This window comes from Mytilus edulis, chromosome 7 (assembly GCF_963676685.1).
Source record: "Mytilus edulis chromosome 7, xbMytEdul2.2, whole genome shotgun sequence".
NCBI classification, from domain to species: domain Eukaryota; kingdom Metazoa; phylum Mollusca; class Bivalvia; order Mytilida; family Mytilidae; genus Mytilus; species Mytilus edulis.
This window is the reverse complement of record NC_092350.1, coordinates 36,028,493-36,046,605: the sequence shown is the minus strand read 5'-3', so window position 1 is coordinate 36,046,605 and position 18,113 is coordinate 36,028,493. Positions and strand designations below refer to the sequence as shown.

General features: G+C 31.7%; 1 protein-coding gene across 2 annotated transcripts in view; it reads left to right on the top strand.

Annotated features, from left to right (window-relative positions):
- Positions 1-213: 213 nt before the first annotated feature.
- The window catches only part of LOC139481368 (alpha-1,3-mannosyl-glycoprotein 4-beta-N-acetylglucosaminyltransferase C-like), a 37,886-nt gene continuing 19,986 nt past the window's right edge, over positions 214-18,113 (top strand). Inside the window, exons 1-7 of one of the 2 annotated variants that reach the window (XM_071264667.1) lie at positions 214-390; positions 2,334-2,393; positions 7,961-8,023; positions 8,419-8,536; positions 9,772-9,916; positions 10,796-10,819; positions 13,352-13,422. The gene's annotated coding sequence lies outside the window, so the exon portion shown is untranslated. The remainder of the gene's footprint in view (positions 391-2,333; positions 2,394-7,960; positions 8,024-8,418; positions 8,537-9,771; positions 9,917-10,795; positions 10,820-13,351; positions 13,423-18,113) is intronic. The other variant, XM_071264668.1, reaches the window with a different exon arrangement.

Genomic DNA, 18,113 nt, shown 5'->3' with positions numbered 1-18,113 from the left:
GTTTAATCTATTTCTATTGTTCTTTAGTTTCTTGCTTCGCTGCATATGTTGTTTTAAAAACAATGCTGACATTCAAAAGATATTTGAATGTACTAATATAATCAATGTTCTATATTTTAAAGGGGCATTGATGAATTAAACAAAAATAATAAAACATATTTGTTCCCCATTAGTTTCAAACATTTATAAAAGCAAAACATAGAAATAATATTTGTTTAGAAGCAGTCAGTTGGTTTAGTTTTGTCAAAGTATTAAAGATAAACAATTAAAACGATGGGTATTTGAATTGCCTCTAGTCTAAATATGCACGAAATGCTGATACATTATAGCGAATTCATGTATTATTTGTTGTTTCTTTTTGGACTTTTTGTAATTTGGATTTTCTTTTTGGTAAGTTATCAATCTATATATAGCTAGTATGCTAATTAGGGTCAAATAGGTGAACAAGAATTTGTCAGCTAAATTAATGCTCCTTTAATTGAAATCAAATTATTTTGATTATTTTAGTCAAAATGTTATTTGAGATCAGTGGATAGGACTTATTTCCTCTTATTTTTTTCATTTTCACGGTTTCCTTTATTCATATTAGGCTGACTTCAAACATGAGTTTCTAAGAAGATTGGAAAGAAGTTAGCATGATCCTTTATCGTCATGTTTCGCTATATATGTGATATCTTTCCACCAATTAATTCAAATTGTGTGTCTACGCATCTATCCAACAGATACAGTTTAGTCTGCCTAATTTATTGACCTACAAATGTGTATATAGAAATTGACATTGCGAGTCTGCTCACTCCTCCGGAGCAAAAGAGATCACCCTCGTTTTTTTTCGGTTGGTTTCGTGTTGAGCAGTCTTTAGTTTTCAATGTTGCATTTTGTGAATGGTTGTTTGTCTTTTTCTCGTTATTCGTTATTTATTGGCATCATGGTATTGTAAGTTAGCTGATGAGTTTGTATATCCTCTTTGATGTCTATTGCCTCTCATTGATCTAAAATCATTAGAAAAATTCACGGTACCACAGTATGATGATACTATCATTAATGCAATCAGAGTTTAATAATAAAAACGAAACATATTTGCATATTTAGTGCATACATGTATATATATTTTTTTATTCAGTTTGCGTCAGTTTTATATGTTACCTTTTTGCGTCTGACAATGATTTATAGCTAACTATATTGCTACCTTCCAGTGGGTAATAGTAAATGGTGTGCCCCGTGCTTTTTGTTTATTGTAACTACGCAGTATACAACAATTCACAAAAAGCAACGTAATGTATAAAGAAAAAATGACGATGGATATTTTGGCTATCACTGGAAAATTAGGTGCAGATATTTTGCCTTACAACAGGTCACATACGGACCCCCTAAAATAAGTGTTAAAAGGATTCTTAAATGTGCAATTCCGACCGGACGTGGCTGCGTACTTATACATCCCGCACAACTAATTTTTAAATTAAACATACTAATACTAACATTTCTGATGCATATGCATTACGTTTTTAAGATAATATTTTGCAGTTTGATTTACATCCTCATCTTTAAAGGGAGATGTCAGATAGCCTGACGGCATATGTCATCATGCACTCGGCATCAGACATAGATTTATATCTCTAGTTGTCCCTGGCCGTCGACAAAGGCCGTGTTGTGTAAAGGTTGGTGCTGCTGTCTTTTGTTTGTATTTTATTAAGATTATTATAGGATTGTAATCGACCATTCAATGTTTATTGCTCATTTCAATAACATTTATGTCTATACAGTGGATATCGAGAGAATGGCGGACTGTGAGAACATGTCGTAATGTAAAAAAATACCGAACTCCAAGGAAAATTCAAAACGTATAGAATCCCCCAACAAATGCCAAAATAAAGCTTTGACACATCAAACGAACGGGAAACAATTGTCTTATATATCCTGACGTTGTACAAGCATTTCATCATAAAGAAAATAAGGAATTAAACCAGTTTAATGTTTCAATCATGTTTGCATTTTTATATGTTATGGCTCAATATGCTACTGATACTGAAAACTACAGTTAATGCAAACTGCATTATCATAGAAATGAAGTAGGCAGTACATTATTGAAAACCTTATTATTAGCTCTGCCTCATAGACTAGTTCTGTCAGGACACAAGGTGAACAATCTAAATTCGATCATTGAAATGACATGTAATATGGTAGTTACTAGTATGTCAAATTTGCATACTAGGTATGTCATTTATATTAACCTGTACTGTCATTTCCAAGTCTTATTATGTATATTGATCAAGTAGTCAATATACTTTATATGTACGCACATTTATTAATATTTTTTGTATGGTGTTTTGTTTCAGGTGCTTTGTATTCTGTTTTTCATGTATACACTGTGTAGTTTCCATCTAATTTGTAAAAAGGTATGACTAAATTTAACTCTTAATACTATTTTTATAATTTCAATTTTTGTTAATTTGTTTTATTGATAACGCACTCCGAAAATACAGTGGTTTCTTTTCTACCGTTGAACTTTATTTATTGTTATGTAGTTTTTGGTTTTGTAACAAAAAGTCTTGCTTGTTTATGGGTATTGAGACTCAGAAATATCAAGAGTATTCTATTTAAATGTTAAAAAGGCTTCCCGAGGGATAGCAGATTGGCTTTGCTGGATGAATAAATACGTAGACATGTCCAGTCTAGCTGGGAACGTTGAATAAAAAACAAAACATTTGTGAGATTGAAAGTTTAAGGGATCATCTTTAAGAAGTTTTTTTTTAATCCTAGAATGGCTTTTGTTATAATAGTAAATTGAAACTGAAATGCCTGTCACATTTTTTGTTTTGTTATTTACAATGTGCCCGTATGATAGCATCTTCTCTAGCCAAGGGTAACGATCCACTATCCTCCACGGACCATAACCATATTGGCTAGCCGAAGAGGTGTCAAAATATAAAAAACGAAAAAATGACAACAAACATTAACTTAGATTTACACAAACTAGACAAAGGAGTAGGTCCGGTAAGGACCGATTTTGGCCTCAAATTTCAGGTTCATCTTACGAAAGATTTTGACCCATTTTTAAACACTTAAGTGTCTATTTTATTTGAATTAATTAGTTTATGTGAAAGATTTTAACAGATTTAGTCATTAAAAACGATCCGATTCAAGCTCAAATATGAAAAATCTACCTAATATGCCGAAAAATGTCACTTTTCAGATGGTTTTTGGTAAAAATGAAAGTGGCCGCATCCGTGTTCATCCTCAACCTTTATATATGTTATGTATTATCATAAAATACAACTTACATTTCAATATTAAGGATGAACACGAATGCGGCCAAATTCGTTTTACACGAAAACCGTCTAAAATTTAACGAAAATGCTAGAATTATGAGGATTTCAGTAATTTAGCATGACTTAATGGTGCTATTGCCGGATATATGTGCATTGTATTGTCAAAAACAGCCCATATCTATGTAGCAGAAGCATTCTACTGTCCAATAAATAACTAAAGGTTTAAATTTTAACAATTTTGTAAAACTGCTATATTTTGGGGCCAAAAAGGGGTCTTACTGAACCTACTCCTTTGATGCATCTACTGCATGCATGAATATAGTGTAACATACATTAAAAAGTGAATGTAGTGATGTTGTGGTACAGTTTGAAAGGAATGTAGTGATGTTGTGGTACAGTTTGAAAGGAATGTAGTGATGTTGTGGTACAGTTTGAAAGGAATGTAGTGATGTTGTGGTACAGTTTGAAAGGAATTAAATAATGCCCCAAACCAAGTAAATTTAGATAATTTTTAGATATCATTCCACATAAGTTATAAAATACGAAGACAAATATATATACATAACGGACCACATATCTTTATTAAATTGTTAAACTGGATTTAGAGAAGAAAACAAAAACAAGTTAGAGTCTGCCTATAAAAACACAATACTTACCCCTACTCCTTCAATTACACCAATACCACAAACACGTATTTTAACAATAGTACAGCCACACAGTGGACCCAAAATATATGTTCCTATTACATATACCCTCCTTTTCAGAGGCTTTTAAAATTTGTCCGACCTTAATCCCGGACTACCTCTTTTGACAGGACCTATACCCTTTTGTAATTTTTAATAGTTAATTTTCTCACGTCCTGAACATGCATTACATATTCTATACAGAAATCACGTCGGTATTGTTGTCATGTTTAATTAGTCTTACATCTATATATTCATATATATATATATATGTTTAACACATGACATGGGTAAAATTTCTGTGTTATTACTATGCTATAATCTGGATAATGCCAGCAAAGGTGTGCATTAACTACCTCAGATATACTGCACAGTTCAAATCTATTTTTACCTTTAGGGGCGGTTCCTGGATTTTAAAAGGGGCGTTTTTCTATAAAATAATAAAAAAAAATCACCGAGTGAAGCGAGACTAAAAACAATATAGACGATTTTATGCTCAAGCACGATACTTTGTCCAATCCAAGGGTGACTGAACGACCTATTCACCCCACCCCCGAATCCGCCATCTGTCTTGAAATTACGACAAAGTTGAACTATGTACAAACATCGTAGTTTCAAAATAGGAAAAAAGAAGAATGGTTTCTCTTTCCTTTTTTTTTAAATAAGCCGGGACATAAAATATTTTAGTACATTTTGTGTACAACGTAAATCTTAAATCATGCAGTGTTTTAAAGTCAGAAAGATATTTTTTTTGGTAATTTCTACCAAAAAAGAAATGTATCTAAGAATATCCGAAATAAATAAAAATGTGATTTGGATTAGTTTTAGACTCAATGGAAGTTATAACGACTTTTTGAATATCAATTCCTATAAAGTGACTATATTTGGATCGAATTCATGGAAGATCATATTTAAGTTTGTTTCAAAATAGGGAGGGGGGTGTAGCTGGAGATCAAACAGACTTCATTGGGATGGACGTGTCTTAAAAAAATTATACAGTTACTGTAGATAAAAAGAAATTGGGGGTTTTGGGGGTAAAAGATTGGAAAGAGAAACGTATTTTCTGTTTATTTTACATTTTAAATTTAGGTAATATAACATCTTCCTCGGTTCATCTTTCTCCTAGCATATCATTTAGGGAAGGAAATTCAAAAGCAATTAAGGCCACACCAATTTAATTTCTTGTTCTACGGATTTTTGGACTCCAAAATTTGGGGCGAGCGAGAGATTTGAAAATTTTAATAAAAAAATATTTAATTTGCAAATTTTTGAGGCGAAGCTTGAAAAGTAAAGGCGAGCGATTATAATTTTTTTTTGTAAACATAAAATAGTAGGTTTTGACAATATTAAAACTTGATTTATCAATGTTTATCACTTGTACTTTGACATTTCTTTAATTTCTGAAGTATTTTTTCCCTGTTCCCCAAGAAATAATTAAATCTGGTCTATGTACAAATGATGTATGTGTAACTGACAATGAGACAATTCTCCATCCAAGTCATAATTAGTTTGGGGACAACCCCTTTATGTTATAAATATCCCTTTTACATGTTTTATGAGCATGATGAGGGATCAATATATAAGTTATAATATATTTGTTTGTACAAAAGGGCTCATATTTTCTCAAAGAACTATATATCTATCTAGTATTAAATGGTCAAAACATGTCCAAGAATTTTGTAATATTTCTGGACTTTAACCATGTTAAATTAACACATTTACTTTAACAGTTCTAGTATTAAATGGTCAAAACATGTCCAAGAATTTTGTAATATTTCTGGACTTTAACCATGTTAAATTAACACATTTACATATTATTCAAAATAAGTGGACCCCTCTTTTAGAACAAAGTTGTTTAAAATATGATGTAACTCTCCTCTTTTTGAGTACAAAATTCTAAGTTTTCAAAGGTTTTGTATAAAAGAACTATTGTACAAATCCTTGGTATTTCTATTTAATTTTCTACATCAGTTAAATGACCCCTTGTCTGAGGGAGCGTTGTTCTCAACCTGATAATAACAAACACAGGTCAAAGTACGGCCTTTTACACAGGGCTTTGATACAGACCAAACAGCAAGCTATAAAGGACCCAAAATTATAGGCGTACACAATTCGAACAGGAAAACAAACGATCTAATTTATATCCAAACGGGAAAATACCAATGAACAACATCAACAAACGATAACTGCCGAACGACAGGCCCCTGAATCAATCAGGACAGGTGCATAAACATGCAGCGGCTATGAATAGTTTTGTTTCGCCAGCATACAATATAATTGCAGTTGAAGGCAAATCCTTCAGAAGTTCTCTGTACTTTATTTTAACAACGAACATTTTTTATAGGGAATATAAGTAAGGGGGAAAGAAACCAATTTTTTGTTCTTTACAGGTCTGCTGTTATAAATTTATTTCGGAGCACTCCCTCTTTGGATAAATAGGTTTCATGCTGAAAAAAAATATTCTCACAGATATTTACAGTGTGGTGGGGTGCTTTTATGTTTAAAATCCTTATATACAGGTTAGACTGTGATTTAAAAACAAATGTTAATATCATTTTATAATATTTACAAAAAGAAACGGTGCGGGAAATGGACATGATTACATTTCCGGATGCGGGAAGCGGGAATATAAAAAAAATTAAAAAAAATTCTGTTTTGAAAAAAATAGGTGCGGGCGGGACCGTCGAACAAGGAATCAAATTGGTGTGGCCTAAGGGATAAATTTAACAGAAATGATAAAAAAAAATCTACCCTTTAATCGCAATTTTAGAGTATAAGTCTAAATATAAAAAAAGTGTTATTAATTTAAAACTTACCAAAATCGTATTTCCCCCTTTTTTTACCCTATAAGAAACTTTCCTAGGAGCCGTGGATTGTGGAATATCGTTTGCCTATTTCTAAAACGTTCACGTAAATTGATGGTTTCATGTGTTAAAACAGTTATTGGCCAATCAAATCGGTATATTGGATTTAATTTGCCAAGCTCGTGTGACCCTTTAACCCGAACTCCTACGTCGTTCGGGTTAATCAGGGTCACCCAAGCCGTGCAGATTGAATCATATATACCGACTTGCTTGGTCAATAACTATAATATATATAATTTAAACTGTCATGAGTCTGTGAGATTCAATTGGTAAAATGTTGCAGTAATCTGTTAATACATCATGGGGTATCTTCTGTTTTGAGGTTCGTGTCCAACACGATTTATTACATATTATTCTAAATTATAATTGTTTCAATAGGTTTTAAGTTGTCCTACATTATTCTGCATTGCCAATGATATAGTGGTGTAAATAAGTTCCACCCATTCGGGATAACGCCCTTACTATATATATAATACATGCAGGAAGTGCAAACACGTAATTTTAAAAATGTAACGTGTACTAAGTACATGTTGAGAGCGTTAGCTCAAATGGATGATTCTTATATACAACAAAATATTGTTGTCAGCGTAGAATTAAGAAGGGTTAACTTCTTTCAGCGATTTGACCATACGATATTGAAAAGAAGTAAAACCAACCATAGAGAAGAAAACAGGGTTGTACTTTCCTATTTCATTTAATGGCAGCTCCAACGTTTCTCAAGTTCTGAACAAAATCTAAAAAAAGAAATGATGCGATGTTCATCTATTTTATTTTATCATTTATCATTTGTACAAGCTTGTTATTTATCCTTTTTGATTAATTAACAAATTCGATTGGTTAAACATCCGGTTACGATATTATACATGCAAATACTTTTAAAAAACAAAAACAAAAACCATTACAGCCACTTATTTCGTTAATCTCAAATTACCACATACCGGTAATATTGATAATGCATCACGTATTGATATGGGCATATACCTGACTTTATTCTACATAAACAACTATTAACATGTTATAAATGGGAGCCCGACGTATAATATTATCAAATTCTTTCCGCGATCTTTTTTCTCGATATACCGGATGACAACCGTGAATATGTATCAGATAGTTTAATCGATAATAATTTGCTTTATCATCTGTACAGATATTACGTATAATAATCAGTCAGTGAAGTTCGGACTATCTTGAGGAATTCAACACTTTAAAAGTAGGTCACACTTTATTTTTTATATTTCGTTGTTACATTATTATTATTTTTTGGAGAAAGAAAGCATATGTTTTATGTCTCCGCGACAAAATGCCGGGTGGGATATTTATTAACCGCTGTCAGGATAAGAATACATTTTTTGTCCTTCTATTTCCTCTTACAGTTTTGGAGGTACGACTTAAATATTTTGTAGGATTTTCATACACATAATGTAGGTGTACATGGCCACAGTATTGTGATTTATTTTACAAATATTCTGAAATTGACAGGTAGTTTGACCTTTTTCTGTACTAGCTGCATAAAGTTATCATTGTTTGTCCGACTATCTCCTCCTACAGTTACACCCTCATACATAGTGTTAAATCTAGTAATTGTTTCCATATATTCAATTGCAGTTGATATGGATTTAAGCACTGTTTATGCGGAATGAAAAGAAACAATCCAGCAACTCCATTAATTGAAAGTCTAGGATACCTGTCGAGTTCAACGGGATCTCTTCAATAACAGTCTAGTGTAAGTATACGTATTAAGATTTATAGATATTTTTGAATTCTAAATTACTACAAGGAAATAAAACATCCACATAAACTTACAATAATAAAGTAACTAAAACTTAACTTTCCTTATGAGGTAAAAAAGGCAATCATAGTTCGTAAATTGAAAATGTTCCTGGAAGATTTTTTAGGTTCTGTTCTCTTAACTAAAATTTGTCTCAACTTAATTTAATAAAATGTGTTTATAATGCTTATTACCTCTAAACTCAGTTTTAAGTTCAATTTTTGGCAGCTTCACTTTTACAGGCACATTCTCCATTTATTGTTTTAGAAGTTACTATTAATTAATATTAATTTTAACCATGACTGCATGACATTTTATATTTTAATATTTTATGATGACTTTTGTATTTAAATGAGTAGTTATTGTTGCAAACTCCATTAGAAATTTGAATTCATATCATTTTTGGAATAAGGGAAAGGAGGAGGGGGTTCAATTTTTCTCATTTCAGGTTTCAGAAAATAAAAAAAAAAAATTTCAAATATTTTTTGTTGTTGAGAGAATTAATATTCAACAGCATAGTGAATTGCACAAAAGCAAAAAAAAAAAAAAAAGTTCATTAGACCTCATTCATTCTGTTTCAGAAACCTATGCTGTGTCAATTAACTATTTAATCACAATCCAAATTCAGAACTGTATCCAACTTGATTGTTGTGTCCATACTAGCCCCAACCGTTCAGGGTATGACCTCTGCGGTCGTATAAAGCTGCACCCTGCGGAGCATCTGGTTTTATTCTCTTAAAACATATAATAAAACCTGTCTTCTCACACAATTTATTTCAAATTTTTATCTCATAGAAATTTATGTATGCACACAAATGTGTTTCTTCAAGAACAATCTAACCAAATTTAGGCAATTTTTAACGACTCATAGCTTGAAAAATATATTTTCGAAAAAGCATAGAAAAATCTTCATTTAGGCTAATTATAAGAAAATTCTGTCTCAAAAAGTATATACTTATGATCTACCTTAAAGTTGTTTTTTGTGTGATATAAGTGTTAAATTGCTACATGTATGCAGTCTTAATTTTGTTAATTAGATAGATTTTTGAAAAATGCTCTTTTAAAAAAAAAATATATACTTATAGAATAAACGTTACCTGAATTTAACAGATCTGTTCTCATCACTTGGAGTTCCACTGTAATTAGTGTGCTTTTATAATTCTTTCGATTTCCTTTTTGCCTCTGAACAGATCCCGATGCAGCTTTGGAAATACTTCTACTAAAATATGCATGTGTCGTCAATTCAGATTAACGAGTCTTGTGTTGTCTAGTTGTATTTTTATAGACCTCTCATACAAGATTATGAATGTCAACAGAGCCCAGTGCCATTAAAAAGTGAGTACCTGATTTATCAAAACATTTAAAATGTGATATGCGAGCACTCAGGAAATATTCAGCTACCACTACTGGTATCACAAAATAAAAGTTTAGAATTGCGTCAATATGTTGTGCTGCTTAATCATTTCTGTCCTACTTCAACATCTCCAACTATGATACAACAACAGGAAATTTAGGTTGATAATTAAACGGGGAATAGACCATTATGCAGCTAAAAGTCTTTTAGCTTAATAATCAAAGGATTTAAATAATGATAAGTGGTCTTCGGAAACTAATTTTCGACTACAATGGGATGACCTCCTTTAATTTGTCTAACAGACCTAATTAAACTAAACTTGGTCTCAATCATCAGTATCTACATGTTGTATAACTATTTATTATTGAAAGTTACCTTGTTTTACAAGATATTTAAAACCACAGTTGATACATGTGAGCGACACAGGCTCTTGGGAGCCTCCATCTTTAAAAACTTATTGATTTATCTCACTACAACTAGTGCATAGTATATTGTATTTAAGTTTTGAAAGAGTTGATCTACTGTCAAGTTCAAATATACAGATGTTGTAATCCTATAGTTGAGGTCTTTACAGTTTATCAGCTTTGTATACATTTTCATCTTTACGGAGGCGCTTTAGATTTTTGTCGATCACCATTTTACATTTGTGGATCAAGATATTTTCTTCACGATAGCACGAGAAGTTGTGGAAAGTCATCTTGTACAGCTCATTATTCCTACTACAGAAATTTACTTTATCCATAAATCTGTGTGGAAATCAGTCATTTTTGGATTGTATTGGTAGTCCTAAATGCAACTTGTTTCGCTCTTCCTAAATACTATTATATGTTTCTTAAAGAAGGCAGCTTCCACTTTTTCAGTTTTTGGACCGACCAATTTCTCAAGTGTGACAATAAAATGCATAAACTAAATTTATGACTCTGAACCAACCCAGATATCAAAGTTTTTGATATTCGTGCTTATTACAAATGAACATAAGTTAACACTTTTTAAATTTCTAAGCGTCCGCGGATCATATGATATTTTTTCATCGGGAACGGTCAAAGCAAAATATTTGATAGCCAAACTTGTATTGAAGTACATGAAGACCTTACAAAAAAAATTTTTTTTAATTTTTTTTTTGCACATCATAAAGTTTTCTTATTTTTGATAATTCTCTGATTTTTTCATAAGATATATTTAATTTACATATGTTTTGTTGGTATAATAATATATGAGTATATATTTACGAGAGAAAGATTAGAGAATTATTGATTTATCAGCTTTAGTCATGCCATATATACCATGATAGTAAAGTTAATGCAAAGTGATAGTTTTCAACAATTTAAAAGTTGTGATATTTCATGATAAACTCAGATAATCCAATTACATTTAATAAGATCCTGGTTTATATATACGAGTATATAATGATGCATGGGAGTGCTGGAAATATATTTTATTTATTGTTCAGTCCTCTCTGCTACGTGCATCAAACAGTTGACGTGCAAATTCAGCCGGTATTGTATGCATTACATGTGCTTCGTCAGGTTATTGTTGCAGAGTGATTGTATAGTTTATATAGGTATGTATCTTCTTTGGAAATTGTTACTCATATTGAAACTTGGTTTTATGTATGTCACTCTTTCAAAGTATTCTTACTAAAAGGCTTTTTGTCGTTTTTAATTTGACTTTGTATTTTATATAAGTAATATGAGTAAATTTACTCAGTCATACACATACATAGTGATTGAAAGTAAACTTCTGTGTTGATTGGTTACTAGCTATTTGGGGTTAATGTGAATATTGTTTTGTCCATGTCGGGTACAGTTACCTATGAAAATGAGCTGTATATATCCATCTGAAGTATGTCTAATTGTTTATATAGGAACCTATGTTAACAGATAAATTTGGTATGATATCTTATCAGTTTCAGCTTTAGTGGTTTTCTTGACATGCAATAGTATGACACGCTTAAGTGTGATGGTATTATATAATAGTTCTTGAAAAACTGGTCATTATCGTGATATATGGACTGCCCACAGGACAGTGGTATTGACTAAGATAGTTATAATGACTGAGCCAAAGGCGAGGTCATTATCGCTGTCGCAGTCAATACCACTGTCCTACGGACAGTCCATGTATCACGATAATGACCAGTTTTTCAAGAACTATTATGTTTATTTCATTGAGAAACCATGTTTTGGAAAATTCTCGCAAATTCAAAATGCCTAAAGCGAACTCGGATAGTTGTACGATTTCTATGACAAAGAGTGAAGACCAGTCGTAGTAATACTGCCATTCATTTTAGTGCAATTTTGCGGTATATAAATACTTAATCAAGCTATCTTTAATTTTATATTTAACGAAAACATATAATAAACAATTCAACAACTTAAATACAATATTAAAATCAGGAACATGTTTCATAAAAGGTAAATCTCTCTAAACAGAGAAGCCACGCCCCAGCGGTCATTAACAGAGAAATCACGCCCCAGCGGTCATTATCAGACGGAAACCACGCCCCAACGGTCATTATCAGACGGAAACCACGCCCCAACGGTCATTATCAGACGGAAACCACGCCCCAACGGTCATTATCAGACGGAAACCACGCCCCACCGGTCATTATCATGTAAAAGTTCGTTAACGACCGGTTTTCTGGTCCGTTTTTTCTGTTAATGACCAATGGAATTTATTACTGAAGAATAATGAATGCCATGTGACCCCTTTTTATCCAATAAGAGAATCTTAATATTCTCAACCGATATGAAATAATAACAATTATAAAACTCTCGTGTTTTGATGTTCGTGTCCAACATGATTTATTGCATACTAATATGAATTATAATTGTTGCAACGGGTTTCAAGTTGTCCGACATTAATGAAAGCCATCATTCTGCATTGCCAAATATATATCAGGGTAAATTACACTTACGAGCGTAGGCCAAAATGGAAGTAACTAAAATAAGAATTAAAAAGGTTCTTTCAGCGACTTGACCATACATGTATGTTATTGAAAAGCTTTATAAATGCCAGGTTTCCGCTCGAATATTTTTGCAGTTCAGAATAAAATTTAAAATAGAAATGATACGATGTAACTCTTCTTGATTTGCTTTTATATTCTTGTTATTTACCAATATTGTACATCAAATACTTTTATTTACATATTAAACAAAAATACCAATAAAGCCATTTATTTTTTTAAATCTCAAATTGCCATATTTATAATGCATCACACATTGATTAAGTTCACTTCACTATGGGCATATACCGCACTTTATTTTAGATAAACAAATATTTGCATGTTATTAATGGAAACCCTGGCATAATATCATAATATAAAGGATTCCGCGATTTTTTTCCCCCTGGTATACCGGATGACAATACAGATTATGTTAAAGGATAATCGATAATGATTCGCTTTGTTATCTGTACAGATATTACGTCAAATAAGCAATCAGTAAAGTTCGGACCATCTTTAATGCTTGAGGAATTCGACACTTTAAAAGTAGGTCACAAATTATTTATATATCGTTGTTATCATGTTATTATAGTATTTAGGGGAAAGGAAAGCAAATGACTTAGACTCCTACGACAAAATGTTGGGAGGGGGGATATTGTTTAACCGCTGTCCGTCCGGATTAGGATACATTGTCTTTATATTTGCTCCTACAGTTTTGGAGATCCGACTTTAATATTTTGTAGGATGTTCAAACATAATGGGTGTGTACATGGCCACAGGACTTTGATGGTTTTTTTTCTCTCAAATATTCTGAAAAAGACAGGTAGTTGTACTAAGTCACTTGTTTTTTTTTTTTGTACTTCCTGCATAAATATATCGTGGTTTGGTCGGTTATCTCCTCCTACAATTTCGGAGATACAACTTTGATATTTTGTAGGATACTCAAACACATAATAGAGGTGTGCATGGCCACAGTATTTTGATTTTTTTACAAATATTCTGAAAATGACAGGTAGTTGGATTTTTTCTGCACTAGCTGTGTAAAGATATCATAGTTCGTCCTGCTATCTCCTCCTACAGTTACATCTCATACAAAGTGTTCAATTTATAACTTAATATGGTCAGGCGGGGACATCATACATTTGTGTATTACAGACAGCGCAACATTTGCAAGTTGTTTGCCAACATCACTGTTTGTTAAATCTAAAATAGTTGGAAGAATATGCATACATATGGCAGTTCAGAAAAAGGGGGGGCATTGTCATGTCTAGTTTCTAAATGTTATTATACTATTGAATCGGTTCCTTAAACATGTTTAAGGATTCATTTTGCTGTAACTCGTGTGTTTGTAATGTTTTGATGATAATTTAACCTCAGTTTAAACAGATGCGTAGGTAGAATATGTACAAATACCGGAATTATTGTTCCTATATATTCAAATGCAATTGATATGGATTTAAGCACTGTTTATGCGGAATAAAAAGAAATTATTTTCATCTAAAATCATTAAAAAGTCGTATGGTATAAATGTTCATTCAATACCAACACAGTAACTCCATAAATTAAAAGTCTAGTAGGATAAATGTCGAAATCAACGTGGTCTCTTCAATAATAGTCTAGTGTATGTATACGTATTAAGATTTATAGATACTTTTGAATTAGGAAAAATCAAATGAAGTTATATTTATTTGGTGTATTTGATTTTCAACAGTGATGAAATATTTGAGATCTGATTTCTATATCACAACAAGGAAAACAAACATATAAACTTAAAACGATAAACTAACAAACATAAACTTTCCTTGTGAGGTAAGAAAAGAAAATCATTGGTTTGTAAATTGAAATTGTTCCTTGTCGGAAAAATATGAAAGTGGAAATCCAGACGGAACAGGCATACACACGAGATAACAAAATAAAATTACCGTTCTTTATATATGTAGTTACCCGCCCTAAAAACTATGTCAAACTGTTTAATTGTTTAATTGTTTGCCTACGTTTGTTTTTTTGGGGTTTTATTTTACCAATCGTTTATTGGTATTTTTTTATGTAAAGAAAGTTTTTAAGGCAGATATTTTAGAACAACTAGAAACTCTTCATGAGGACAATCCCAAACTATACTGGGGGTTGATTAATAAGTTACAGGACAAAAATTATGAGGAATTAGAACAACTAGAAACTCTTCATGAGGACAATCCCAAACTATACTGGGGGTTGATTAATAAGTTACAGGACAAAACTTATGATTCCTCAGTTAACAATATATCACCATCTGACTGGCTTCATCACTTTCATGATTTAAATAAGGTTAATGATAATTTTTTAGATAGGGTTAAACATCTTGAGGAGAGTTTAGAGATATCCCCGAAATGTTTTAATGAATTAGATTTTATATTAACTGATAATGAAATTATCACTGCCATCTCAAAATTAATGTGGAATAAATCCCCTGGGTTGGACAATATTACAAATAATATGATTAAATGCAGCGAAAATATTTTAGTTGGTTGCTTCAAAAAAATATTCAACTCTTGTTTGAGTAATGGCATTTATCCTGAAAAATGGGCAGAAGGATATATTGCACCCTTACATAAGGCTAATGATATTCTTGATCCTAATAACTATCGTGGTTTGACCATAACTAGTTCAATAGGAAAATTGTTTAATTCTATTTTAAATTCCCGACTTGACAAATTTCTAGTCGAACACAAAATAATTGATGGCTGCCAAATTGGCTTCACAAAGAAAGCTAGGACCTCTGACCACATGTTTGTAATCAAGACAATTATTGATAAATATTGTAATAACCCTGGTGGTAGATTATATGCCTGCTTTGTTGACTTTAAAAAGGCCTTTGATACTGTTATTCACACTGGAATCAAATTGAAACTACTAGATATTGGGGTGGGATCTTCTTTTTACAACATCATTAAAAGCATGTATGAAGTAAGTAAATCATGTGTAAAGGTAAATGAAAACTTAACAAATTCCTTTTCAACGCACCTGGGGGTGAAACAAGGAGACAATCTTAGTCCAAACCTCTTCACGATCTTTATTAATCATTTGACAAACTATTTAAAACACTCTGAAGACCAAGTTTCAATAAATGATCAAGATTTACACTGCCTTATGTATGCTGACGATATTGTTTTACTGTCAACATCTCCGAATGGTTTGCAAAAAAAATTGGACATTTTGCAAAATTACTGCAATGATTGGTGCTTAAGTGTGAATACAAACAAAACAAAGGTTCTTATATTCAACAAGGCAGGTAGATTGATTAACAAATATGATTTTATGCTAAATGGTGTAAAACTAGAGTGTGTTAATTCATATAAATATTTGGGTATACATTTTTGTGCATCTGGCTCCTTTACAGTAGCCCAGGATGAATTGTATAAAAAGGCACTAAAAGCCTATTTTAAGTTATCTAAAGATTTGTTATCCTTGCATCCTTCAGTCAAAACAAGCATGCATGTTTTTGATCATACCATCAAACCCATCCTATTATACAGCTGTGAGATATGGGGTGCCTTTAATCCAATGTCATCTAAATATAGAAATGGATTTTTTTCATTTGACCATATTTACTCTAAATTACCTGCTGAAAAACTTCATACTAAATTCTGTAAATTTATTCTTGGAGCTCCAAAAAAAAAAGCACCAATTTTGCAGTATTAACTGAGTTGGGAAGACTACCAATATATTTTAACATGATTAAAGCAATGACTAAATACTATTACAGACTAGAAAAATCAGACACTAACTTTCCATTGTTATATAACGCATTTATAGAATCAAAAAAAATTGTATGAATCAAAGAAACCGTCGTGGTATATGTCATCTGAAAAACTTCTTTCACTGATTAATAATTATCAAATATCCTCAGACACGGCTAAACCAATTGACAACAGAAAACTAAGAAATGCCATGTTGAAAGATTGGGAAAAAAATCTCAAAACTCACTCAGAAGGAAAACTATGCACATATGTTACCTTTAAATCAAATTTTGGTTGTGAAAATATCTTAATATTGATAAAAAATTTGAAGATAGACGGAGTCTAACAAGATTTCGCATATCTGCTCACCATTTACTTATAGAGAGAGGTAGATATAGTAATACTCCCCGACACAATAGAATATGTAAGAGATGTTGTATTAATGAGGTCGAAGATGAAACACATTTTCTTTTCAACTGTGATAGTTTAACGGACCAAAGGAAAGACATGATAACAATGATAAATAATTGCTGCAAGAATTTTAAAAATCTTGACCCTAACCAAAAACTGATATGGTTAATGAATAATGAAGATGAGAATTTATTATCAGAATTATGCATGTTCATTAAGAAATATGAAAAGTTTTAATGGGATTTATCTCCCTCTGCTACTTGAATTTGAACTTTATATTTTCTCTATAGTGAGTTCTAGAGCACCGTCCCTTGATGAATATTGTCCAGTAGCAATGTCAACCCTTGCTGCTGTGCATTAATCATGAGGAGAATCACTATTGGAGTAATCTCATGTATCTGTAGCTAGTTCTGAAGGATCTCCCCTTGATGACCTTTGCATTGTTGTGATGTAAAAGTCCCTCACTGATGTGCACTGGTCATGAGGAGAACTACTGCAGAATGAGATACTATATTCCTGGTTCTATTTTTACTTTTTGTTTCCGTATTAATAAACTTTATATCATATTCTTTTAATATTAAATCGACCTCATTGCACTCAATGCCTCTTACCTTAATTATATCCTACATTACTCATATTATCAATTTGTTATTTGTGTATTACTTATAATATTGTGTATTTCACTAATGTTTATATAATCATTGTATGATGTTTTTGTATCTTGCCCGACAAGGGCCCATGATTGGTTTAATAAAATAATGTCTAATGTCTAATGTCTAATGTAAGGCCACACCAATTTAATTTCTTGTTCTACGGATTTTTGGACTCCAAAATTTGGGGCGAGCGAGCGATTTGAAAATTTTAATAAAAAAATATTTACTTTGCAAATTTTTGAGGCGAAGCTTGAAAAGTAAAGGCGAGCATTTATAATTTTTTTTTGTAAACATAAAATAGTAGTTTTGACAATATTAAAGCTTGATTTCTCACTTGTACTTTTACATTTCTTTAATTTCTGAAGTATTTTTTCCCTGTTCACCAAGAAATAATTAAATCTGGTCTATGTATGTGTGACTGACAATGAGACAATTCTCTATCCAAGTTTGGGGACAA